This window comes from Podarcis erhardii, assembly GCF_964252035.2.
Source record: "Podarcis erhardii genome assembly, chromosome: 2".
NCBI lineage: Eukaryota > Metazoa > Chordata > Lepidosauria > Squamata > Lacertidae > Podarcis > Podarcis erhardii.
Genome location: NC_138498.1, coordinates 18,605,442 through 18,632,482, shown reverse-complemented (window position 1 = coordinate 18,632,482; position 27,041 = coordinate 18,605,442). Strand labels below are relative to the sequence as shown.

The window sequence follows — 27,041 nt, the reverse complement described above, 5'->3', positions numbered from 1 at the left end:
TGGCTCCGATGGCAGTTCCCTGACAGACATAATACATTGGGAATGTTTCCTGTACATATTTCTCATTGGAGATTATCGTGATGATGATAAATAGCAGACTTTTAATAATAATAGAAAACTTATACGTTTAGTATCCTTTGTGACTTGACCTCCATCTTTCCTTTGTTATTAAGCCTGTGCCTGCTCTATTGTTCACATTTATGAAGTCAGAATCCTGTTTCTCAGCAATGAGTATTATGATTATTCTTCTATTATTTTACTTCAAGCTCATTTTTTAAAAAAGCACTGGGAACTGTAGACTGTTTTGTACTTTGACTAGCACACTGTTATTCTGAACACTCCATTTTTCCTGTTCAGTGTTTGCTCGAGTATGCACATACTTTCCAACCATAAAAGTAGCACATTGCTCAAACGTTTCAGGGAAATAATTTGAACCCGAGTCACCTTGGTGCCAGACCAGTGTTTTCATTTGCTTGCTTACAAATATGGTGTCTGCCGTTGCTAAGCTGCTGAATGAGCATCATCCAGCCATGGGTGGCTGATATACTATGATGTCATAATGAGCCTGGGCAGATAGAGATGTCACAGAGGTTCTGAGTAGTCTAGGTGAGTAGTCTAGGATTAGAGAGAAGAGGGGCTGTATCTCAGAAGATGAAGAAGATCCCAGATTCCCAGATCCATTTTCTGTCATCTTCAGGTAAGGCTAAGAAACATCTCTACATTAAGACACCTCACCCACCAACATTTATCTGATGAAAATAGAGGTGTCCCCTCCAACAGTTATCTGATGAAAATAGGCACGTCCTATTTCAAAGAGTGAAAATTTGTTGCTATATTTCAAAAAGTGAAAAATCCAGACACAAAAGTTGTTGAGCTTTTTTGGGCAAAACTTCAAAAACACAAATAAACATGAAGTTTTGAGTTATTCTTAAGGAAATCTAGACTTCCCAGATATTTCAGTCAGTGATTTCTGCCTGGACACTGTTTCCAACTGCCATATGTCCAGGAAATTCAGAACATATGGCAACCCTACCATACCCGCCAACAGTTCTCCAATGAAAATAGGGACATCCTACCATGCCATCCAACATTTCTGTGTAGAAAATACAGACAACCTAAGGAAAAGCTGGGTGGCTTCTGTAAATCCAGGATCATCCATGGAAAATAGGGACACTTGGAGGGTTTGGACACTGTCATCAGTGTAGACAATACTAAGCAGAGGTCTGGCTCAGTATGAGGCAGCGTCATAGAGGTTCTTGAGAAGGACCTGGGAGATGTAGCACCATGAGTACCAAACTCAATGCAATCAGGGCCACACCTAAGTCTGCATAGGACTGGATAACTTTTGTGAAGTTATACATTCCCACTTAGAATTAATAATAATAATAATACCCCACCCATCTGGTTGGGTTTCCCCAGCCACTCTGGGTGGCTCCCAACAGAATATTAAAAACATGATGAAACATCACACATCAAAAACGTCCCTAAACAGGTCTGCCTTTAGATGTCTTCTGAAAGTCAGAGAGTTGTTTATTTCCTTGACATCTGGTGGGAGGGAGTTCCACAAGGCAGGCGCCACTTCCAAGAAGGCCTTCTGCCTGGTTCCCTGTAACCTCACTTCTTGCAGTGAGGGAACTGCCAGAAGGCCTTTGTAGCTGGATACAGGGCTGCCTTCAGATTTCTTTTAAAAGTTGTGTAGTTCTTTTTGAATCTGATGGGAGGGTGTTCCACAAGGAGGGTACCATTGCTGAGAAGGCTCTCTGCCTGGTTCCCTGTAGCTTTACTTCACACAGTGAGGGAACCACCAGAAGGCCCTCGGAGCTGGACCTCAATGTCCGGGTTGAAGATGGTAGTGGAAACGCTCCTTCAGGCTATGCTTAGGGTAGTTAGTAGTTGCATTGAGTGGGAGGAGAAAGATGAAGGAGGTACCTTGTTGGTGGTTTGTATACAAGGGAGGTTGCACAAGAGGAAGATAGAGGCACAGACATGGGGGTGAAGGTGAAAACGGGGGTGCAAAGTGGAATTGCCAAATAAAAGACTTCAACTTCAACAATGTCCTTGCTCAACCCTCACTTCCACAGAAGCTGGGACTCTAACCCATAAGCAAAGGGCAATGGAGGGGTAAAGTACATTATACGAATGGGAGACAAGTGATGCATATCCTAAATCATCAAAATGACTCTGGTGAATGTGCTTATACCATATGCTGCAACAGAAAGAAACAGATTGGGCATCCAAACACTGCAGATGAGGGGGCAGAAATGGCCGTTATTGTCCCTTAGAAACTCAGTAAAATGAAGGATATCTGCCACTGATATATAAAAAGTAACTCCTGTAATTACATAGCATGATCCTTGAGGTATCAAAAGCTTTATGGCTGTTTAAAAAGAAGGTCCATTCCAGAGATGTATTGCATGCCCTCAGAAATTTCAGACACTATTAATTCCTACCACTGTAGGGAAGGCACTGCAGCGATGTTTGGCTCATAACTCAGAAGTTTTATTTTGACTCTAAAGTTACTGAAAAGTTAAGGATCAAGGTTAACAGACTCAAAATTTAATCTACTCTAAGAACATGGTTGGGGGGGGGGGTGATTGCAAGGAAACAAAAACACCAACTTGACCCAAAATGAAGTCAGTAACTGTACCATCCGGATTCTAAAGACAACATCGGGTGCCCTTGATTTCTCTTGTATTTATGCATAGAAGGAATGTGATTGTACTGTTTTGCTAAAATCTGATTTTAGTGCTCCAATCCAGTCCTGGCAGCAGCCTTTTGATTATTGCTCTTGTGATTGTGTTGCTCTTTTGTAAGCTGCCTGGGGCATTTTGTCAATGTAAAAGCCGAGGTAAACATGCATTCATTTTTATTTTTATTATTAAATTTATAATTCCTCCCAAAGGAGCCCAGGGCAGCAATGAACAAGGAATAAAATAATAATAAAAATATTTAAAATATGATTTTCAATTTATAAATAATAAAAAGGCAGTCTTTCCTCCTTTTCCTTCCATTTTGGCTTTTACAAATACAAGAATGGGAGGTTTGTTATTATGATGCAGATATGTCCCATAAATTTGAGGGGCTTCTTAGGGTGGCGAATTCTGTATATCTGAGCACATTGTACCCCACCATGGGCCTTGCTCCCAATGCAACCTAGACCATGCAGTATCAAATCAGGGCAGTTTTTGCTGTCCTTTTGTTTTCCTCATATCACTGCCTATGGCAGCCATTGACTGTGAATGGTTTACTCATGGGTGATAGTGAGATGGGAGCTAATCCTGTCCCCTTGTGCCTGGGGCTCAGTTTCATGGCATAGGACAACGTTCTTTGACCTGATGCTCTCTGGATGTGATGGACTACAACTCCCATAAGCCATGACCATAGCCCCTGTGTCATGGAATTCTATTCAGTATTGATCTAGAGCAGAACTCCAATGTATAGTTAGCATTGTAAAAACTTAAACACGTTGCAGGATTCCCAAAAATAAACCAGAAGCAATTAATATTTCATCCAGCAGAGCTTTACTGCTCCTAAAGGCAAGTGAGCATAATGGTCACAAATCCAATATATTCAGGATTGGCACTGTCCATAAGAAATCCAGTTGCAGCAGACTTAACTTAAACCTACAATAACTTATAATAAGACCAACCCTTAACACTATATACAAAACACCACACCGGAAGGAAGAGAGATAGAAAGTGAAAGTGAAACCGAGGCTGCTCCTGGCCTATTATTATAGTCAGCATGACCTTGAAGAAGAGATAACAGAACCAGTTTAAGCCAGCTGTCCTCAGCTTCTCTGAAGGAATAACCCAAACATCATGAATCTTCTGCTTGTTTCTTTCAAGCAGAGAAGCTTCCAGAACCCTCTTGAATTAATTAGAATAGGAAAGATCTCTACACATCAGATCAATACTTTCTGTAGCAATGAATGCAAACTGACATCCTGATGACCGGGGCAGATGGGAATTGGAGTCCAAAATATCTGAAGGGTAACTGGTTGGGGAAGTCTGGCATAATGTTTTTCCAAGAGCTGAGCCACTGAAATAAATGAACATGACTAAGTTTAATCCATTAATTTCACTGGGTCTACCTACTCTGAATAAAATTTACTTGACTACCACTCAGGAGATTCCCCCCTCCAGCCAACTTTCAAATTATGTTGTCCTATAGAGTGTAGTCTCAGCTTTTGGTTGCTTTGGGTTTTATTTTTGGGTCCTGCTAGAATGACCAAAGAGATGGCTAAACCCCAGAAACGGGTGTTTCTATATGTGAAGCAAAAATAACTTTAAAATGGTGCCCAACAGAGGTACAAAACTTCAGTTTTATAACTGGGCAAACATCATGACATGCACCACCGGCATTAGGAGCAGTAAAAATTAATGGCCTAATTCTTCACTGTCTGGATTAAGAGTACGAAACAGCAAACATTCATTTTTTGAGTGGGTAGATATAAGCGAGTGAAATGGAAATAAAGCTGTTAGTTAACAGCAAGAACTGATCTCAGAGTCAATTGGTTTCCTAGTGCTATACGATTCCAAAATAAGCGCTTCCTATAATGAGCTAAAAAGATAAACACCCAGCAATCTGCATAAATGTACAGTATACTCTGAAGATATTAATTTGCCTCAGGACCCAGACAATCACATATAGGTAATTAACATAATGCATTGTTGCAATGGGCTCAGGAAGAAGTGTGAGGCTTTTGAAGAGAGGCCTTCAAACTGGAATCATTTGCAAACTTAAATTTGCATGCAGGAAATAATACCACAAGCAAAATGTTGAAGACAGATATTCGGGGAGCCTGTTGTCACAATGCAGACACTATATAATGTGCCCAATTAGTTTCAGCTAGTTGTTTTATTGTGAAGCGCATTTTCAGATGGGAATGTTAATCCGGCATTCTGGCAGCCATTGCTAATTCCATGAAAGCCTTTACATCCACGGATAGCATTCTGTTCCTCATTTGGTCTGTTTCCCTTGTAGGCTTTCCCCAATTCTATTCTGTCATAATTAGAAGACATGTAAAACCCTATCTATAATTGGTTGGGATCTCCCTAAAGAGAAAATAAAATACAGAACCGAAACAAGGAGATCTTGAGAACACACTAAGTGAAAATGGAATGTGGATTTGCAGTCATACTAATTTCAAGTTTGTTTATCATATAAAACACCCTGGCAGGGATGATTTAAACCCTGTTCAAGTAACATCATGAATCCTTTCAACCTCAGCTCTAACTGAAAGGCCAGGGCAAGGGCAAAGGCCCAGGCCAGGGCAATGGCAAAGGCAAAGGCAAAGGCCAGGGCTAAGGCCAGGGCTAAGGTTAGGGCAAAAGCCCAGGCCAGGGCAAAGGCAAATGCAAAAGCAAAGGCCCGGCTCAAGGCGAAGGCCCAGGCCAGGGCAATGGCAAAGGAATAGGCGAAGGCCAGGGCCAGGGCCAAGGTAAAGTCCTGAGCCATGCCAAAGGCAAAGGCAAAGGCTTGGGCCAGGGCAAAGGCAAAGGCAAAGGCAAAGGCAAAGGCAAAGGCAAAGGCAAAGGCAAAGGCCTGGCCCAGGGCCAAGGCGATGGCAAAGGAATAAGTGAAGGCCCAGGACAGGGCCAGGGCCAAGGCAAAGGCAAAGCCAAAAGCGAAGGCGAAGGCTTGGGCCAGGGCAAAGGCAAAGGCAAAGGCAAATGCCCAGGCTAGAGCGAAGGCAAAGGCCCGGGCCAGGGTGATGGCAAATGTTAAATGTTCGGAAAAAGTCAGAAGCCCAAGGCAGTATAAGTTCCTCAACTATGTTTATTCAACATTGTCAGTGACAATGGCTCACTCACAGGAAGACAAAACCCGAACTCGCAGGACTACACAATAAAAGCCCCAACATGAACGGACCGTTGACAGTTGACAGTTCATAGAATCATAGAGTTGGAAGAGACCACAAGGGCCATCGAGTCCAACCCCCTGCCAAGCAGGAAACACCATCAGACCACTCCTGACATATGGTTGTCAAGCCTCTGCTTAAAGACCTCCAAAGAAGGAGACTCCACCACACTCCTTGGCAGCAAATTCCACAGTTGAAAGTGTATGTGCTTACTTGCCATTAGAACATTCGTCTACCAACGCTTATACGATTGGTTAGAACGCGCCTTGTAACATAAAATGTGTTAAACCCAATACATAACACTCCTCCCCCCAACTTCCTAACAAAAGGAACAAACATAGTCATCAAGGTGTGATGGCCTTTTCTGCTCCTGCTCGGACTGTCGCGGTTCCTGTGCCCGACTGGGTAACCCAGGAGGTTCCTCTTGTACCCGTGGTCTGAGTGGGGCGGTCAGCGAGGCTGGCTCCGAAGGGGTCACTGCCAATGGAGCCACTGAGGATTCCGGCCTGAAGTCGCCCTGCTGGGGTAATTCAGTCACTGACAACCCGTCTATTTCCCACCCTGGCCTGGGCACAGAATCTCCCGAAGTACCCATTTCTCCGTTCTCTGGTTCCACTTAGAGTTCCGTGTTCGGAGGTGTCCTGGCTCTAATCTGGTTAAGGTGTCTCTTCCAAACCAGTCCCGCCCTCCAAACCTACCTTGTAGGAAACTGGAGCTGTACAGTGGGCAATGATACCTGGGACTCATAGTTTCGGACGTACACAGGAGAGAACCCTCTTGGAGCCTCCCACACCACAGTGGATGGCCGTTGCTCAAGAGCCCAGTCAGGGTGCATAAGATCAAGGAGGGTAGTGAGCCTCCTTCCCATAAGTAACTCCGCCGGGCTCCGGCCGGTCACTGTGCTTGGGGTGATGTGTTGGGCCAATAAGAACTCCACTAGCCGGAGAGTCCAATCTGCATGCACTATGCGCATAAGCGCATCTTTGGTAGTATAGACCATGCGTCCAGCTTGGCCATTAGTGGTCGGGTGAAAAGGAGCAGAACGAGAACGAATGTGGCGGATTCCATTCTTGGTTACAAATTCTTTGAGTACCGCCGAAGTAAAAGCGGTCCCATTATCACTCACCAGTGTGTCTGGCAAGCCGTGTGTCGCAAATAGCTTCCTGAGCGCGTTTATAGTCACTCTAGCAGACACAGTTGAGGTTGGCACCACCTCAAGCCATTTCGACTGAGAGTCAACCACTATTAGGAAGTGTTGGCCCTGAAAAGGCCCTGTGAAATCCACGTGCACCCGGGACCATGGGGACTGTGTGGACTCCCAGGACTGTACTGGTGCCTTGGGTGGATCTGGCCAGGAGACCTGGCAGGGCTCACAACATTTCACCCAGCCCTCTATCTCCGCATCTATGCCTGGCCACCACATATAGCTACAGGCTAATGCCTTCATCCAGACAATCCCCGGGTGAGACACGTGCAGCCCCTCTAATACTTTTTTTCTTAACAGGGGGCGGGGGACTATACCATGGCTACCCCATAACAGGCATCCTTGGTGAGTAGACAGCTCATCCTTGCAGGCTGTGTTGCATGAAATTTCTGGACCCGGCTTCCTGGGCCACCCCCTCCCCACCCAGTTTGAGACACGGGACAACAGCCTGTCCTTTGCGCTTGTGGCGGAAATGTCCTTCACATGCAAGGGATGGTCCGGTAAGTCTTCCAGCTGCAGGATTTGGTGGGCAGGAGCAGGGTCAGGGTCGCTCTCCGACAGTGGCAAGTGGCTGAGGCCCAGGAAGACTCCCCTGAGTGAGTGCTTGAGGACCCTGCTCTTGCCACTTACCATCTGGCCTGGGGCGGGGCCTGAAGCCTCATAAGGACTGCGTGCTGCTTGCTGCCTGCTGCCCAGGAGGACTCCCCTGAGTGAGTGCTTGAGGGCCCTGCTCTTGCCACTTACCATCTGGCCTGGGGCGGGGCCTGAAGCCTCATAAGGACTGCGTGCTGCTTGCTGCCTGCTGCCCAGGAGGACTCCCCTGAGTGAGTGCTTGAGGGCCCTGCTCTTGCCACTTACCATCTGGCCTGGGGCGGGGCCTGAAGCCTCATAAGGACTGCGTGCTGCTTGCTGCCTGCTGCCCAGGAGGACTCCCCTGAGTGAGTGCTTGAGGGCCCTGCTCTTGCCACTTACCATCTGGCCTGGGGTGGGGCCTGAAGCCTCATAAGGAGTGCGTGCTGCTTGCTGCCTGCTGCCCAGGAAGATTCCCCTGAGTGAGTGCTTGAGGACCCTGCTCTTGCCACTTACCATCTGGCCTGGGGCAGGGCCTGAAGCCTCATAAGGACTGTGTGCTGCTTGCTGCCTGCTGCCCAGGAGGACTCCCCTGAGTGAGTGCTTGAGGACCCTGCTCTTGCCACTTACCATCTGGCCTGGGGCGGGGCCTGAAGCCTCATAAGGACTGCGTGCTGCTTGCTGCCTGCTGCCCAGGAAGACTCCCCTGAGTGAGTGCTTGAGGGCCCTGCTCTTGCCACTTACCATCTGGCCTGGGGCGGGGCCTGAAGCCTCATAAGGACTGCGTGCTGCTTGCTGCCTGCTGCCCAGGAGGACTCCCCTGAGTGAGTGCTTGAGGGTCCTGCTCTTGCCACTTACCATCTGGCCTGGGGCGGGGCCTGAAGCCTCATAAGGACTGCGTGCTGCTTGCTGCCTGCTGCCCAGGAGGACTCCCCTGAGTGAGTGCTTGAGGGCCCTGCTCTTGCCACTTACCATCTGGCCTGGGGTGGGGCCTGAAGCCTCATAAGGAGTGCGTGCTGCTTGCTGCCTGCTGCCCAGGAAGATTCCCCTGAGTGAGTGCTTGAGGACCCTGCTCTTGCCACTTACCATCTGGCCTGGGGCGGGGCCTGAAGCCTCATAAGGACTGCGTGCTGCTTGCTGCCTGCTGCACAGGAGGACTCCCCTGAGTGAGTGCTTGAGGGCCCTGCTCTTGCCACTTACCATCTGGCCTGGGGTGGGGCCTGAAGCCTCACAAGGACTGCTTGCTGCTTGCTGCCTGCTGCCCAGGAAGACTCCCCTGAGTGAGTGCTTGAGGGCCCTGCTCTTGCCACTTACCATCTGGCCTGGGGCGGGGCCTGAAGCCTCATAAGGACTGCGTGCTGCTTGCTGCCTGCTGCCCAGGAGGACTCCCCTGAGTGAGTGCTTGAGGGCCCTGCTCTTGCCACTTACCATCTGGCCTGGGGTGGGGCCTGAAGCCTCACAAGGACTGCTTGGTGCTTGCTGCCTGCTGCCCAGGAGGACTCCCCTGAGTGAATGCCTGAGAGCCCTGCTCCTTCCTGCCACTGACTACCTGGCCTGGGGCAGGGCCTGACAGGCCTCACTAGGACAGTTGTTGTTACTACCGGAGGGGCAGAGTGTTTTTAATTTTTATTATTATTATTATTTATTTATATGTGGGGGGTGGGGGTGGGATGGATGTTTGGTTGGGCTTGGGGATTATTATTATTTTAATTATTATTTTGATGTTTTGTAATTTTTACATTTTTTGTTTGTATTGTTTTATTGGTTTTGTTTGTTTAAGGTGTTATTTTGTTCTTAGGTTGAGGGTTCAGGGCTGCCGGGGAGTGGGCCCCAGCCCACAAAATGGCTGGGGCATGTTCCACAGGGGGGGATGCACTGGGACAACCGATCTCAGTGATCACGGGTAAGAGGAGGAGTTACGCTAAGACTAGACCATGTCATTACAGAGGGGGCAGGTTTAGTCGTTGTCTGAGGACTATCCCTGCCTCCGGGTCTGGTCCTGACCGGATGGATACTAGAATCAGCAAGGGATACCCACATGAACTGAAGGTGCTGCTGTGCAATGCCAGGTCAATGATTCATAAGACCACTGCCATCCATGACTTGATCATGGATGGAGGGCTTGACCTGGCATGTGTAACAGAGACTTGGTTGGATGAAGCAGATGGGCCTGTCCTTGCCGCTGCTTGTCCACTGGGTTTCTCTTACGCACAGCAACCCAGGTCATGTGTGCGGGGAGGGGGGGGTTGCAGTGATTTTTAGGAAGTCATTAGTTTGCACCAGGCGTCCTATTGGGAAGACCCAGTTTTCCGAGTGCATGTTCTGGAAGTTGGGCAATAGGGGCAGTACAGGATTCCTTTTGGTGTACCGACCTCCCCGCTGCACCAAGGATTCCCTGTCCGAGCTGCTTCAGGTCGTGGCGGATGTTCTCCTGGAGACACCTAGTTTGGTCGTCCTAGGGGATTTTAACATCCATGCCGACACGACCTTACAAGGGGCCGCTCGGGACTTCGTGGAAAGCATGGCCTCCATGGGGCTGTCCCTGAATAAGTCTGGCCCAACCCATAGTCGCGGACATGCCTTGGACCTGGTGTTTACCTCTATGGATGTTGGTGATCTGACACTAAGTAAAAGCGAAACGAAAGAAGTGCCATGGTCAGATCACTTCCTGGTGCAACTGGACTTCTCTGCGACCCTTCCCCTCTGCAGGGAGGTGGGACCAATTCGGATGGTCCACCCCCGCCACTTAATGGATCCAAATGGTTTCCAGAGAGTGGTAGGGGATGCTTTATCCCATGTTGATGGCCTTTCAGCCGATTCCCTGGTGGCCCGCTGGAATGTGGAGTTAACCAGGGCTATTGACTGTTTGGCTCCGAAGCGCCCTCTCCGATTGCATGGAGCCCGGACAGCCCCGTGGTTTTCCACGGATCTGAGGGCAATGAAACAATCGTTGAGACGGCTAGAGCACCGGTGGCGGATAACTCATTCCGAATCTGACCGGACACAGGTTAGAGCTCAACGTCGAGCCTACCAAGTGGCGATAGCGACGGCAAAGAAGAATTTCTTCACCGCCTCTATTGCATCTGCAGAAAACAGCAGCAGGAGACTTTTTCAGGTGGTTCACAATTTAGTGGAGCCACCTGCAACATTGGGGCCCAGTACGGGCCACATGTTCTCCTGCAATGATTTTGCAAAGTTTTTTGCAGATAAAATCGCTCAGATTCGGGAAGAAGTAGACTCCACCGTGGGAGCAGGGCCGGGGCGGGAGAGTGCTAGAGTTCTGTCTAGTCAAGTTGAGTGGGATCAATTCCAATCTGTTACCTCCGAGGATGTGGACAGGCTGCTTGGACGAGTGAAGCCAACCACCTGTCTCCTGGATCCTTGCCCATCCTGGCTGATAAAAGCTAGCCGGGAAGGACTGGGCGATGGGCTTCGTGGGGTGGTGAATGCTTCCCTCCATGAGGGAGCCTTCCCAGACCCGCTGAAAGAGGCGGTTATTAAACCGCTTCTTAAAAAACCATCTTTAGATGCGGCCACGATGGCCAACTATCGCCCAGTTTCAAATCTTCCATTCTTGGGCAAGGTGATTGAGCGAGCGGTGGCCGAACAACTCCAGGCACGCCTGGAAGAAGCGGACCATTTGGATCCCTTCCAGTCGGGATTCAGGCCTCATCATGGGACTGAAACTGCCTTGGTCGCACTGGTTGATGATCTTCGGCAGGCTAGGGACAAAGGTGAGAGCTGTTTCCTAGTTCTGCTGGATCTCTCAGCGGCGTTTGATACCATCGACCATAACATCCTTCTGGACCGTCTTGAGGGGCTGGGAGCTAGGGGCACTGTCATACAGTGGTTCCGCTCCTTCCTCCTGGGCCGTGTTCAGAAAGTGGTGGTGGGGGATGAGTGTTCAGACCCATGGGCTCTCACTTGTGGGGTGCCTCAGGGTTCTGTCCTCTCCCCCATGCTTTTCAACATTTACATGCATCAGGAGGTTTGGGCTGGGTGTTCATCAGTATGCGGATGATACCCAGCTCTACCTCTCTTTTAAATCAGAACCAGTGAAGGTGGTGAAGGTCCTGTGTGAGTATCTGGAGGCGGTTGGAGGATGGATGGCGGCTAACAGATTGAGGTTGAATCCTGACAAGACAGAAGTGCTGTTTTGGGGGAACAGGAGGCGGGCAGGTGTGGAGGATTCCCTGGTCCTGAATGGGGTAACTGTGCCCCTGAAGGACCAGGTGCGCAGCCTGGGAGTCATTTTGGACTCACAGCTGTCCATGGAGGCACAGGTCAAATCTGTGTCCAGGGCAGCTGTTTACCAGCTCCATCTGGTACGTAGGCTGAGACCCTATCTGCCTGCGGACTGTCTCGCCAGAGTGGTGCATGCTCTGGTTATCTCCCGCTTGGACTACTGCAATGCACTCTACGTGGGGCTACCTTTGAAGGTGACTCGGAAACTACAACTAATCCAGAATGCGGCAGCTAGACTGGTGACTGGGGACGGCCGCCGAGACCATATAACACCGGTCTTGAAAGACCTACATTGGCTCCCAGTACGTTTCCGAGCACAATTCAAAGTGTTGGTCTGACCTTTAAAGCCCTAAACGGCCTCGGTCCAGTATACCTGAAGGAGCGTCTCCACCCCCATCATTCTGCCCGGACGCTGAGGTCCAGCGCCGAGGGCCTTCTGGCGGTTCCCTCATTGCGAGAAGTAAAGCTACAGGGAACCAGGCAGAGGGCCTTCTCGGTAGTGGCGCCCGCCCTGTGGAACGCCCTTCCAGCAGATGTCAAAGCGATAAACAACTACCTGACATTCAGAAGACATCTTAAGGCAGCCCTGTTCAGGGAAGTTTTTAACGTGTGATATTTTATTGTATTTTTGCTTTCTATGGAAGCCGCCCTGAGTGGCTGGGGAGGCCCAGCCAGATGGGCGGGGTATAAATAATAAATTATTATTATTATTATTATTATTATTATTATTATTATTATCTGTGTGACCTACGGCTTTCCTGAGTTGGTGCTGTAGCGAGTATTGGTAACCGGCCAGGAAAATGGACCAGCGCAATACTCATGGCGAAAGCATCTAGGGTGTCTGGCGGTTGGGCGCAGAGAGTCCCAGGAGTGGCTTGTGGTCAGTAACGACAATGAAAGGCCAACCATAAAGGAAGTCATGGATGTGCTACTGATGGTGCTGGGAAGTTCCACCATCATTCTACTAGAAGGTCTGATGGCACCCAGGGACATAGAGGCATTCACTTTTGATGAGCTGACACAGGCTATGACAAGACGCCTTGCGCCTCAGCCAACTAAGAACCACCAACTCTACGACATTGTGCACAGAGAACAACAAGCGCAAGAGTTAGCAAGGGAATACATCACAGCATTCCGAGCGATTGCGATTTATTGGCGATTCACTGACATCGAGGAATGACTTCTCGAAAGGTTCATCAGTGGCGTGCAAGATGACATCACGATAATGGAAGCAATGAATATGGCCACGGTCTTTGAGAAGGATAACACTCATGAGGCGGCCCACAGTCCACATACCGAAAGGAGAACTCACCTCATCCAGGGAGACGGGTCGTCTTCTGTAGATTCACACAATGAGGATGTCCAACGAGCTTCGGACCGATCTGACCGACACCACGTCAGCCTTACCTGAAGATGACAGAAAATGAATCTGGGATCTTCTTCATCTTCTGAGATACAGCCCCTCTTCTCTCTAATCCTAGACTATTCACTTAGACTACTCAGCACCTCTGTGACATCTCTATCTGCCAAGGCTCATTGTGACATCATAGTATATCAGCCACCCATGGCTGGATGATGCTCATTCAGCAGCTTAGCAACTGCAGATACCATATTTGTAAGCAAGCAAATGAAAACGCTGCTCTGGCACCAAGGTGACTCGGGTTCAAATTAATTCCCAGTTAAGTGTGAGCGATGTGCTACTTTTATGGTTGGAAAGTACGTGCAAACACTGAACAGGACAATGGAGCGTTCAGAATAACAGTGTGCTAGTCAAAGTACAAAACACTAACCGCAGACAGGTCTAAGTCTACAGTTCCTAGTGCTTTTTTAAAAAAATGAGTTTAAAGTAAAAGAATATAAGAATAATCATAATAATTATTGTTGAGAAACAGGATTCTGACTTCATAAATGTGAACAATAGAGATGGCACAGGCTTAATAACAAAAGAAAGATGGAGAAGTCACAAAGGATACTAAACATATAAATTTTCTATTATTATTAAAAGTCTGCTATTTATCATCATCACGATAATCTCCAATGAGAAATATGTACAGGAAACATTCCCAATGTATTATGTCCAATGAATTTCCTTCATGATCTACATACCGCACAACTATCCTGTCTTAACTGGGACATCCCAGAATTACAGGAACCACCCTGGCTCCTGATCCCATCCTGGGATGTCCTGGGATTTCAGTCAACGGGGACCAAAAGACATACATCTCTTGCTTCTGCAGTCTTTTGGTTCTGCACCTTCTCTAGCTGCCCAGAACCTGCCGGTCAGTCTTCTGTTGCCCATTGCCACACCCGCACAAGGAGGGCCGCAGTGGTGTACTTCTGGAAGCCAGACAGTGGCAGTTAGCAGAGGAGTGGACAGGTGGTGGCAACAAGCCAGCAGATGGGGGGGGGGCAGCAGGATGGTGGTAGTGGGGTCCTGATTTGCCATCCTGAAATCTCGACGGTATGGATCTATCAGCCAACTTATGCTTCCCCAGATTTTTGGAATCGGAACTGAAGCTTCAGTGCTCACCATCGTAGAATTGTGTGGCTATAAGGAACATCTACACTTGCTAGCTGTGAGCCTTGAAGAATTCAAGTGGAATGCAAATATGGGATTGTAAACCCAGTCCAATCTAGCTTCACCTGAACTGGAACCAAGACCAGAATTGAAAATATTGCCTGCATCTTCCGCGGCTACTTGCCCCTACCCTGGTTAGGCTTGTGAGTTGCTGGTATACAGGCCTAAGCAAAACATCTGCACATCAGTGTTGTTCCCTAAGCACCACTACCCAGGAATTGCTCTTTGAAATTCTCTTTCACTCCTTAGGAGCTTAGCACCAGAAAACATACACAAACAGAGCTGACAGAATAAATCACAGCCCCTTTCCCCTCTTTCTTTTGAGCCACACTGAAGAGAATTTCTCAGACGCATTACCTGCTTGACATGCAGTTTGAGAACAAACAGATCTTAATGTTACCATCTGCAAATTGCACGCAGAGGCCAAGACTGTTCAGCTTCCTTTACCGCTGGATGCCAAGGTGGCAGCAGAAACGTGAGAGATTCTGCCAGTGCTCTTTTGCTCCTTCCCCTTTCTTTATTCCTTCTGAAGTCATGACTTAATTAGCATTATTTAGAAAAAAGGAAGAAAGGGAGGCGAAGCAGCAGCAGCGTATTTGCGAATGGGCACAGGAGAGCAGGAATAAATATAAAAAGAAATTATATTTATTGTCAGATGCATGCTTTCCATGCATGCAAGTCCGTCCGTCCCCAGCATCCACATGATGTTAGCCTGTATTCCCCCTCCCCACCTTTTAATATGGATTTACCCCTCCCAGTATGTTAAAACACACACACACAACCTCTTGCCAATTACCAGTTCTTGGTATCTCAATGTTTGCAATATTAAGTCCCCATCTGGAAGCACATTTTCTTTCTTTGAAAGGGAACGTGGACATTTTTCACACTCTCCAACCTTTTAAATTCAAGGGCAGAAACTAAAAGCAGCACCAATTATGATTACAGACAGGTGCTCTTAGACCACTAATATAAAAGGGGGGAGGGATGTGATTTAACAAAATTGATGGATAATATTGAGGTCCTTTCCTACATTATCCCAACAATCTTTACATTAGCCCTGGAGAGTGATACAGAGTTATTATCACTAGAGTGCAGAACCAAAGCTGAGTTCATGATGGAGGTAAAAGGCCGGTCCAGACTTTATTCCCTCCCCTCTTTTTTGCAGGTGTATACTACAACATGTCATTGACACAATAAAAGTGCATTAGTGGTGGATTGATAACAGAGCATTCACATATCATCTCGATTTATTAGGTGTTCTGAAATTCTTCCCCCAATCTCACTGCATTGCTGCGACCTAAAGAGGCACTCTTAAATGAATGTGCAACAAAAGCAAGACACCTCCATCCCAGCAACCTCACCCATCTCTGGACCTTAAATTGAGGCTCATACAACAAAAAATAATATTTAGATTTAGAATATACTGTACCCATTATGTTTGTTTAGAAAGGGGTTATCCCTATTGCATATTCCCTTGCAAGCTTGATGATACAAGTATATTATTAACCCAGTAATCTTTTTTTTTTAAAAAAAATAATTTTTATTTGATTTTATAAGCATAAAGTTATAATAATACCAAGTACATATCCATATTTAGAAATTTCTCTGAATCTCCAGACTTCCCACCATCCCTTCCAAGGGTCTTATGCTATCAAATGCATATTATTTCATGAGCCATAAGTCTAAAATTTCATGAGCCATGAGTCTAAATCAGGCCTGGACACCTTAAGCTGCAGAAAATCTTTTTTTGAAAAAATCCTTAACCAGAATTTCACAAAAAATCTGACGTTATGCAATTCACTCAAAAATGGTGCCAAACTGTTGCAAATGCTCCCTTGAAAGCTTTGGGGGTGAAAACAGACAGCTTTTTATCCTAGGCTTAGAAATCAGGCCTCGCCGCCTTACCATGTAGAAAATCTTTTTTTGAAAAAATCCCTAACACGCAGGGAAAGAATTTCAAAAAAATCTGACATTGTGCAATTCACTCAAAAACGGTGCCACACTGTTGCAAATGCTCCCCTGAAAGTTTGGCGGTGAAAACAGAAGGGTTTTTTATTATAGGTCAAACAATCAGGCCTCGACGCATTAACCTGCAGAAAAACTTTTTAAAAAAAAAATCCCTAAGCCGCGCAGTCACAATTGCAGCAAAAATCTGACGTTCTCTGATTCACTCAAAAATCGGTTGGAACTGGTCTAGACTAGTTGGAACCAGTCCAGATGGTCTGAACCAGTCCAAGCTGATTGGAACCTGTCCACGCTGGTTTGAACCGGTCTAAGCAGATTGGAACTGGTCTAGACTAGTCGGAACTGGTCCAGACCGGTTTGAAACGGTTGAACCCAGATTCCTCCAGTTGAAGCTGGTTTGAACCAGTCCAAGCTTGTTTGAACAGATCTAGACCGGTTGGAACCAGTTGAACATGGATTCCCCCAGTCGAAGCCAGTTTGAACCAGTCCAAGCTGTTTGGAACCGGTCTAAACTGGTTGGAACCGGTCCAGATGGGCTGGAATCAGTGCAGACCGGTTGGAACTGGTTGAAGCCAGTTGGAACCAGTCCAAGCCGGTTGGAACCGGTCCAAGCAGGTTGGAACTGGTCTAGACTTGTTGGAACTGGTCCAGACCGGTTTGAAACGGTTGAACCCAGATTCCTCCAGTTGAAGCTGGTTTGAACCAGTCCAAGCTTGTTTGAACAGATCTAGACCGGTTGGAACCAGTTGAACAGGGATTCCCCCAGTCGAAGCTGGTTTGAACCAGTCCAAGCTGTTTGGAACCGGTCTAAACTGGTTGGAACCGGTCCAGACGGGCTGGAACCAGTGCAGACCGGTTGGAACTGGTTGAAGCCAGTTGGAACCAGTCCAAGCCGGTTGGAACCGGTCCAAGCAGGTTGGAACTGGTCTAGACTTGTTGGAACTGGTCCAGACCGGTTTGAAACAGTTGAACCCAGATTCCTCCAGTTGAAGCTGGTTTGAACCAGTCCAAGCTTGTTTGAACAGATCTAGAACGGTTGGAACCAGTTGAACATGGATTCCCCCAGTCGAAGCCGGTTTGAACCAGTCCAAGCTGTTTGGAACCGGTCTAAACTGGTTGGAACCGGTCCAGATGGGCTGGAATCAGTGCAGACCGGTTGGAACTGGTTGAAGCCAGTTGGAACCAGTCCAAGCCGGTTGGAACCGGTCCAAGCAGGTTGGAACTGGTCTAGACTTGTTGGAACTGGTCCAGACCGGTTTGAAACGGTTGAACCCAGATTCCTCCAGTTGAAGCTGGTTTGAACCAGTCCAAGCTTGTTTGAACAGATCTAGACCGGTTGGAACCAGTTGAACAGGGATTCCCCCAGTCGAAGCCAGTTTGAACCAGTCCAAGCTGTTTGGAACCGGTCTAAACTGGTTGGAACCGGTCCAGACGGGCTGGAACCAGTGCAGACCGGTTGGAACTGGTTGAAGCCAGTTGGAACCAGTCCAAGCCGGTTGGAACCGGTCCAAGCAGGTTGGAACTGGTCTAGACTTGTTGGAACTGGTCCAGGCCGGTTGGAACCGGTCTATACTGGTTGGAACTGGTTCAAACCGGTTTGAACCAGTTGAAGCTGGTTTGAACCGGTCCAAGCAGGTTGGAACTCATCAAGACCAGTTGGAACCGGTGCAGACCGGTTTGAACTGGTTGAAGCCAGTTGTAACCGGTCCAAGCCAGTTGTAACCGGTCAAGACCGGTTGGAACTGGTCAAGACCGGTTTGAACCGGTTGAAGCCAGTTTGAACCGGTCTACACCAGTTGGAACCAGTCTAGACCAGTTCAAACTGGTTGAAGCTGGTTTGAACTGGTTTAGACCAGTTGGAACTGGTCCAGACCGGTTTGAACCGGTCAAAGCCAGTTTGAACCCATCCAGACTGGTCTGAACCAGTCCAAGCTGGTTTAAAGCTGTTGAAGCTGGTTTGAACCGGTCCAAGTAGGTGGGAACTGGTCTAGATTAGTTGGAACCACTCCAGACTGGTTTGAATGAGTTGAATCTGGATTCCACCGGTCAAAGCCGGTTTGAATTTATCCAAGCTGGTTGGAACTGGACTAGACTGGTTGGAACTGGTCCAGACTGGTTTGAAACTGATTCAGACTGGTTGGAACCGGTTGGATCTAGTTAGAACCGGTTCAGACTGGTTCAAACCAGTTCAGACTGGTTGGAACCAGTCCAAGAGGGCTGGAACCAATCTAGACCGTTTGGAACTGTTTCAGACCGGTTGGAACGGGTTCAAACCGGTTGGAACCAGTTGAAGCCAGTTTAAAGTGGTCCAAGCTGTTTGAAACCGGTCAAGACTGGTTGGAACTGGTTCAGACCGGTTGGAACCGGTTCAGACTGGTTGGAACCGGTTGAATCCAGTTTGGACCAGTCTAGACCGGTTGGAAGTTGGAACCGGTCCAAGCTGGTTGACACCGGTTCAGACCGGTTGAAACCGGTTGAATCCAGTTAGAACCGGTTCTAACTAGATTCAACCGGTTGGAACCGGTCCAAGAGGGCTGCAACCGGTCTAGACCGGTTGGAACTGTTTCAGACTGGTTGGAATGGGTTCAAACCGGTTGGAACCAGTTGAAGCCAGTTTAAAGTGGTCCAAGCTGTTTGGAACCAGTCAAGACCAGTTGGAACCGGTTCAGACCAGTTGGAACCGGTTCAGACTGGTTGGAACCGGTTGAAGCCAGTTAGAACTGGTTCAAACCGGTTGGAACCGGTTGAATCTAGTTTGAACCGGTCTTGACCAGTTGAAACCGGTCCAAGCTGACTGAAACCTGTTCAGACCGGGACTTCCGGTTTAGCGCGACTCTGAACCAGGCGGGGATTCCTTCGTTGCGGAGGATCCCGAACTCTCCAGGGGAAAATAGGGGTATCGCAGGGCGCAGCGAACCCCTGAAAAGTATCTGCAGGACGATACAGATACAGAGGTTCCCGCGGTGCCGAAACGCAGAATCCCCGGCCGTCAGGTAACTCCGTTTCGGAGCGAAGAGTACGGCGGGGGGGGAAGCGGGCAGAGGGAAGCCATAACTGCCTCTGGGGAGCGAAGCCCCGAGCCTGGAGGAGGAGCGCTAGATTCTCAGAAAAAAGGACAATTTCGAATTAAAGAAGGAGGTTTTCAGGATTGACTAAGCTGAAATTCGAATTGGAGAAAGAAAAGCATAAGAGAGCTCAACTTTCACTCGAAATCGCATTAGACGCAGAGCGCTAAGCAAAGCGGAGAAAAACGTGTGTGTCGCTAGCGGACAGAATTCTCTCTCCCCGAAAACTTTCCAAAGTGCCAGATATTAAGTAACAGATTAGGAAGGAAGGCAAGGGGAGAGCAAAAAGATACTATATAATTCTTTGACGGACTTAGTCCATGTCTCACCAGCCTGTAACAGGATAGAGGGAAAAGAAGGAGATAGTGCGATCTTTGGAAAGCACTGCGTGAGAGAAGATACGAGAAATTAGAGACGCCATTACCTTCCTCACTGTCAGCACGTACTAGGAGAAGGAGAAGGAGGAGGGGACAAGAGGAGGAGCGCAGGACAGTGATTAACTACTCAGCAGAGACGTGGACAAAATAAAAGACACTAGCGGTTCCTTCCCATTTTCCCCTCTGTGAGAGACATTTATGAGAACACCGCGGAGTTCTGGGGAGATTTAGAGAAAATACTTTGCTCCTTCTTTCTCTTCTTTCCTTTTTTCTCCCCTTTCGCGGCACCCGCCTCCTCCTTGCCAGAGGGAGTAGTAGCGCCTTTGCGGAAGGAGAGGAGACTGCAACATATTACTGTTTCATCTGCCCTACCTACCCACCTGATCCACTGGAATTGTGTTGAAAGAGATGGAACAGAGCACTGCCTAAGGAAAGGGGGCGGACAGAGAAGAATTTCTGGAATCTCTGAAAGCAGCCGCAATCGCGGCCAAAAGGAGTTAGCCCAATTGGGGGCAAGAAGATAAAAAACGGACACAGAACATAGTGAAAGGTGGATTAGCCCAATTGAGGGCAAGAAGATAAAGAACAGGTTAAGAATATAGTGAAAAGTGGATTAGCCCAATTGAGGGCAAGAAGACTTGGAAAGAACTAAAAGGGAACAGTGGCACTGAGATTTGGTGGTGGAGGGTGAACATTCATATTTAACGGATTAGCCTAATTGGTGGCAAGAAGTAAGAAGATCAAACTGGACTAAAATTTGTAAAGACTGCAACTCAAAGGAGACAGTGGGAATTGAAATTCAGATTTCCCCATCTTACTCCTAATTTGAATTTTTTGCGGGGGGAAGGGGGAATTGGTGTGTGGGGAAGTGGAAAGAAGTGGAAAGAAGGAAAAAAGGTCTATCGGGTTCAGTTTAAACGGTTAGTGAAATCAGATCCAAAAATTTTAAAATGTCATATACGCAGAAAAAGGCGGGGGAGGGGGGGACTCCAGTAGAAAGAAAGGGGTCCAAACAAGAGTCTGATTTTAGATCAGAAATATTAAAAATGTTTAGTGAGATCAGACAAAGTGAAAAGAATTTAGAATCAAAAATTGAACAAGTAGATGCAAGAATTGGAAAATTAGATAAGAAAATAGATGAGACAGTAAGAGAACTTAAAGGGCAAATCAAGGAAGTATCCAAAAGAACCCAAGTATTAGAAGAAGGGATGAAAAAGACAAAAATGGAAATAAGAGAATTAAAGCGGGAGGAAGACAAAATTAAGATGGGACTTCAGGAGACTAACAAAGCTCAAGAAGAAATGTGGGATGCCATCTCTATGAATGAACTTCGACAACGGGAAACAAACTTGAGGCTGAGAGGGATACCAGAAACGCAGAACGAGAACATTAGACAAAAGTTAATAGTAGAACTGGCGCAATGGTTAGAACTTCAGGAAGTCGAAGTAGCAAATACGATAATGAATGCCTTTAGAATGAGGGTCAAAACGACCAAAGCGAAGAAATACCCAGGAGACTGCCTCATAACCTTCAAAGATAGGGATATGAGAAATTTGGTCCTTCAAAAAAACAGAGAAAAAAGGCTAATCATAGATGGCGGCTATATAATCATTTTCAAGGACATCCCAATTAGATTGCTGAAACGGAGAGACCCCTATAAAGTAATAGTCCAAACCCTCAAAAAGAACAATATAGAATTTAAATGGGAGTTCCCCGAGGGGATCTCCTTTTTTTACAAGAGTAAAAGACATAGACTGACCAGCCCGCAAGAAATAAGTAAATTTCAAAGAAAGTATAAAGAATTAACGACGGAAGAAGATGAAGAAGCGAAAGGAGCATCGGGAGGAGAAGAGAGAAAGAGGAAAAACGGCCAGAGAAACGAGGAACAGGAGGAAGAGGAGGTGAGAGAGGAGGGGGAGGAAGAAGAGGAGGAAGGAATCTAAACACACTTAATTAAAACAACATGGCTCTAAAAATATGGAACTGGAATGTGAATGGCTTGAACGATAGGAAAAAACGCAATAAGGTGGAACAACTTTTAAAGAAGAAAAATCTAGACATAATCTGCTTGCAAGAGACTCACGTAGCAAGGAGTCATAGGAAAATTTTGATCAATAAGAGATTAGGCAATGAATTCATATCCTCAGATAAAAAGAAAAAGAGAGGAGTGGTAATGTATGTTAAAAGCAAAATTGAAGCACAACAAATATTCAAAGATGATGAAGGAAGAATGATGGCAATCCAGATAAATTGGCAAGGTGAAAAAATAATGGTGGTCGGGATCTACGCACCAAACGAAAACAAATCCGAATTCTTCAAAAAATTGGAGGACAAGTTATCAGAATTTGCAGACCAAAAGATAGTTCTGATGGGAGATATGAACGGGGTGGTCTCCTTAGAAATGGACAGACTAAGAAATAACAACTCAAAGGAAGGGAAGTTACCCAAGCCTTTTTTTGAGATGGTAAAGAACTGTAATCTAATAGACATCTGGAGGTTAAGACATCCTCTGAGAAAAGAATTCACATTTTACTCCGACCCAAACGAATCAATGTCCAGAATTGATCAAATTTGGATATCAAATGAGTTGACACCAAGAACATCCCAGGTAGAAATTCAACCAAGAGTCATCTCAGACCATAGTCCTCTGGAATTGGAACTTAAAGGTTTGGAAGAAAGATCGTTTAGGTGGAAATTAAACGACTACTTATTGGATGATCAAAAGGTAATCCACGAGGCCAGGAAGAAATTGAAAGAATATTTTGAAGATAACTGGGATAAAGGAACGAAGAGGAGTGTTGTCTGGGACGCGGGCAAGGCGGTGATGAGAGGGTATTTTATCCAACAGAATTCGATTAAAAGAAAGAACAGAGAAAGAGAAAAGAAGGAAATACTAAGACAAATTATGGAAAACGAACAGAAACTGATAAAGAAGCCAAACAATGCTAGAATCAAACAAAGTATTAAGGTGCTGCAAAAGGAGTTTGAAATGATGATAAACAAAGAAGTTGAGTGGAACATCAAAAGACTAAGACAAAGGAACTTTGAATTTGCGAATAAGGCAGGGAAGTGGCTGGCATGGCGGACCAAGGAAAGAAAAGAACGAACCACAATAAATAAAATAAAAGTGGGTGGAGAGGAGATAACTAACCCTAAAGGGATTAGGAAAGGATTTTTGGATTTCTACAATCAACTGTATAGAAATAAAGAAAAGAACAACATAAGGAAAATAGAAAGATACTTAAAGGAGAAAGAGATACAAAAGATTTCGACAGAGGCACAAGAAAGGCTGAACACTCCAATAAGATTGGAAGAGATAAAAGAGACAATTAAAAAAATGAAAAATGGGAAAGCTCCGGGACCAGACGGTTTTACAGCAAGGTATTATAAAGAATTGGAGACAACCTTGTCACAACCAATGAAAGAAGTGATGAATATGATTCTGAAGGAGAAAGAAATTCCGGAGACGTGGAGAGAAGCATTCATAACATTTATCCCAAAAGACGATGCAGATTTGACGCAAGTTAAAAATTATAGGCCAATTTCTTTATTGAATACGGATTACAAAATCTTTGCAGGGATATTGGCAGAAAGGCTGAAAAAGGTTTTACAAGGAATTATACATGAAGACCAGGCAGGCTTTCTTCCTGGCAGACAAATGAGAGATAATGTGAGAAATATTATAAATATTATAGAATATTTGTCTGCCAGGAATGAGAAGCAGGCAATGCTAATGTTCGTGGATGCGGAAAAAGCATTTGATAATGTATCATGGGACTTTCTGCTGAAAAATATCGAACAGAGGGATATGGGTAATGATTTTCTCAACGGAATAAAGGCAATATACATGGAACAAAGAGCCAAATTGATAGTAAATAGTGTGATCTCAGAAGAAATAAAAATCTCAAAAGGCACCAGACAAGGTTGTCCATTGTCTCCATTGATATTTATCATGGTCCTGGAGGTGTTATTAGATTCAATAAGGAAAAATGAAGGAATAAAAGGGGTGGCGGTAGGAAAAGACCAACATAAAATAAGAGCCTTTGCGGATGATTTAGTGCTGACGGCTGAAGATCCGTTGGAGTCGGCAAAAGGAATACTGGACGAAATTGAGAAATTTGGAGAGGTGGCGGGGTTCATAATAAATAGGAAGAAAACCAAAATCATGGTCAAAAATATGGAGAAAACAGCACTGGAAGAATTACAGCAACAAATAGGAATTGAAATTGTTAAAAAAGTGAAATATCTAGGAATTTGGCTGACACCCAAAAATATCGACCTTTATCAGAACAACTATACACCGACATGGAATAAAATTAAGAAAGACCTGGTAATTTGGAACAGATTAAAACTATCCTTCTGGGGCAGAATTTCACTAATTAAGATGCAAGTATTGCCCAAAATGCTATTCCTATTCCAAATGCTACCAATATTAAAAGGAACGTCGATCTTCAAAGAATGGCAGAGGCTGATCACAAGATACGTTTGGCAAGGGAAAAAACCAAGAATTAAATATAAATTATTGACAGATACAAAGGAGAGGGGGGGCTTTTCCCTGCCAGACCTGAAGATATATTACGAGGCATCATGCCTCTGTTGGCTGAAAGAATGGATCAACCTTAAGAATACAAAGCTGTTAGATTTGGAAGGATTCGACAATATAGCCGGATGGCATGCCTATTTATGGAAAGAGAAGAAGAAGGGTTTTAAGTCATTTGATAATCATATTGTCCGGAGAGCGTTGTGGGAAGTATGGGATAGATATAAAAACATATTGGAAGTAGGAGTCCCACACTGGCTGTCTCCATTAGAGGTGTTAGCTGTTAAAAAAGTCAACATGAGAGATAATTGGGCGACATATGGAGAATTGGTGATGAAGGAGGGAGGAAAATGGAGGATAAAACCATACGAACAAATAAAAGGTCAGGTTTATGATTGGCTGCATTACCTCCAAATAAATGAAATGTTTAAGAAAGATGCAAAGGAAAAAGGGTACAGAGAAAGAGAATCTAAATTTCAAACTGAAATAGTGAACAGCAATTATAAGGTGATCTCAAAAATGTATAAAATCTTGCTAGATTGGCATACGATGGATGAGGGGGTAAAGGATGTGATGATTCAATGGGCCAGAGATTTGGGATACAATATAGAAATAGATGAATGGTACAAAATATGGAACGAAAACATAAAATTTACAGCTTGTGTCTCCCTAAAAGAGAACTCAATGAAGATGGTGTACAGATGGTATTTAACGCCAGTAAGATTAGCCAGAATGTACAAAATCAGTAATAAATGCTGGAGGTGTGGAGAGAAGGAGGGTACATTCATGCATATGTGGTGGGAGTGCAGTAAAATAAGGGAGTTTTGGGGGACAATACACAACGAACTGAAGAAAATACTAAGATATAACTTTGTTAAAAAACCTGAAATTTTCTTATTAGGAATAACAAGAAAGGATATAACAAGGAAAGACTGTAAATTTTTTCAATATGCTATTACGGCGGCAAGGATGTTGGTGGCTCAGAATTGGAAGGGAAAAGAGGTCCCAACTTTGGAAGATTGGAGGGTAAAGCTTATTGATTACGCAGAATTAGACAAATTGACAGGTAAAATAAGATATCAAAAAGATCAGAAATTTTTGGAAGACTGGGGGAAATTTACGGAATATTTGGAAACTGCATGTGAGGAACATACAACGTTAGTGTGTTTTAAAGAAGCTTTGTAAAAGAATGAGGAACGTTACGTGAAGATATATAGAGATAGAACTGTAATACCTAATAGTAATGTTGAAGTCAAGAAATGTGTAGATAGGATGGAAATTACGAAAGATTGTCGGAAGAGTTGAGGGAAGTCCAGATAATGAAAATAAGTGATATGTACTTGGATGTAAATAAGTTTTTCTTTTTGTGTTGTTAAAAACTCAATAAAAATATATGGAAAAAAAAAAAAAGAAAAAAAGAAACCTGTTCAGACCGATTGGAACCGGTTGAAGCAGGTTTGAATTGGTCCAAGCTGGTTGGAACTGGTCTAGACCGGTTGGAACTGGTTCAGGCTGGTTGAACCGGTTCAGGCAAGTTGGAACCGGTTGAATCTAGTTTGAACGGTCTAGACCGGTTGGAACCGGTCCAAGCTGATTGAAACCGGTTCAGACCGGTTGGAACCGGTTGAATCCAGTTAGTACCGGTTCAGACCGGTTGGAACTGCTTCAAGCTGGTTGAAATGGGTTCAGACCAGTTGGAACTGGTTGAATCCAGTTTGAACCAGTTTAGACCAGTTGGAACCGCTCCAAGCTGGTTGGAACTGGTTCAGACCGGTTGGAACCGGTCCAAGAGGGCTGGAACCAGTCTAGACCGGTTGGAACTGTTTCAGACTGGTTGGAACTGGTTCTAACCGGTTGGAAGCAGTTGAAGCTGGCTTAAATTGGTCCAAGCTGTTTGGAACCAGTCTAGACTGGTTAGAACTGGATTCAACCGGTTGGAACAGGTTCAGACCCGTTGGAACCGGTTGAAGCAGGTTTGAATTGGTCCAAGCTGGTTGGAACCGGTTGGAACTGTTTCAGACCGGTTGGAACCGGTTGAAGCCAGTTTGAACTGGTTTAGACTGGTTGGAACTGGTCCAGACTAGTTTGAAACTGATTCAGACTGGTTGGAACCGGTTGAATCTAGTTAGAACCAGTTCAGACTGGTTCGAACCAGTTCAGACCGGATGGAACCGGTCCAAGAGGGCTGGAACCAGTCGACTGGTTGGAACTGTTTCAGACCGGTTGGAACAGCTTCAAACTGGTTGGAACCGGTTGAAGCCGGTTTAAAGTGGTCCAAGCTGTTTGAAACTGGTCAAGACTGGTTGGAACCGGTTCTGACCGGTTGGAACCGGTTGAAGCCAGTTAGAACCGGTTCAAACCGGTTGGAACCGGTCCAAGCTGACTGAAACCGGTTCAGACCGGTTGGAACTGGTTGAATCCAGTTTGAACCAGTCTAGACCGGTTGGAACCGGTCCAAGCTGGTTGAAACTGGTTCAGACCGGTTGGAACTGGTTGAATCTAGTGTGATGGCCTGGGATACCGATTCAGAGGCTGAACCAGAGGAATCCCAGCCTGCACAGGAGTCCCCACCTCCAGGGCCGGCTGAACTGGGGCAGGGCCTTGATTCTGAAGCGCCTGCACCTGTGCCGGATT

General features: G+C 46.0%; 1 long non-coding RNA gene across 2 annotated transcripts in view; it reads left to right on the top strand.

Moving 5' to 3' along the window:
- The first annotated feature begins 300 nt into the window (after positions 1–300).
- The window catches only part of LOC309335108, a 69,729-nt gene continuing 42,988 nt past the window's right edge, over positions 301–27,041 (top strand). For both annotated transcript variants that reach the window (XR_014153349.1, XR_014153350.1), the window contains exon 1: positions 301–697. This is a non-coding gene — a long non-coding RNA (uncharacterized lncRNA). The remainder of the gene's footprint in view (positions 698–27,041) is intronic.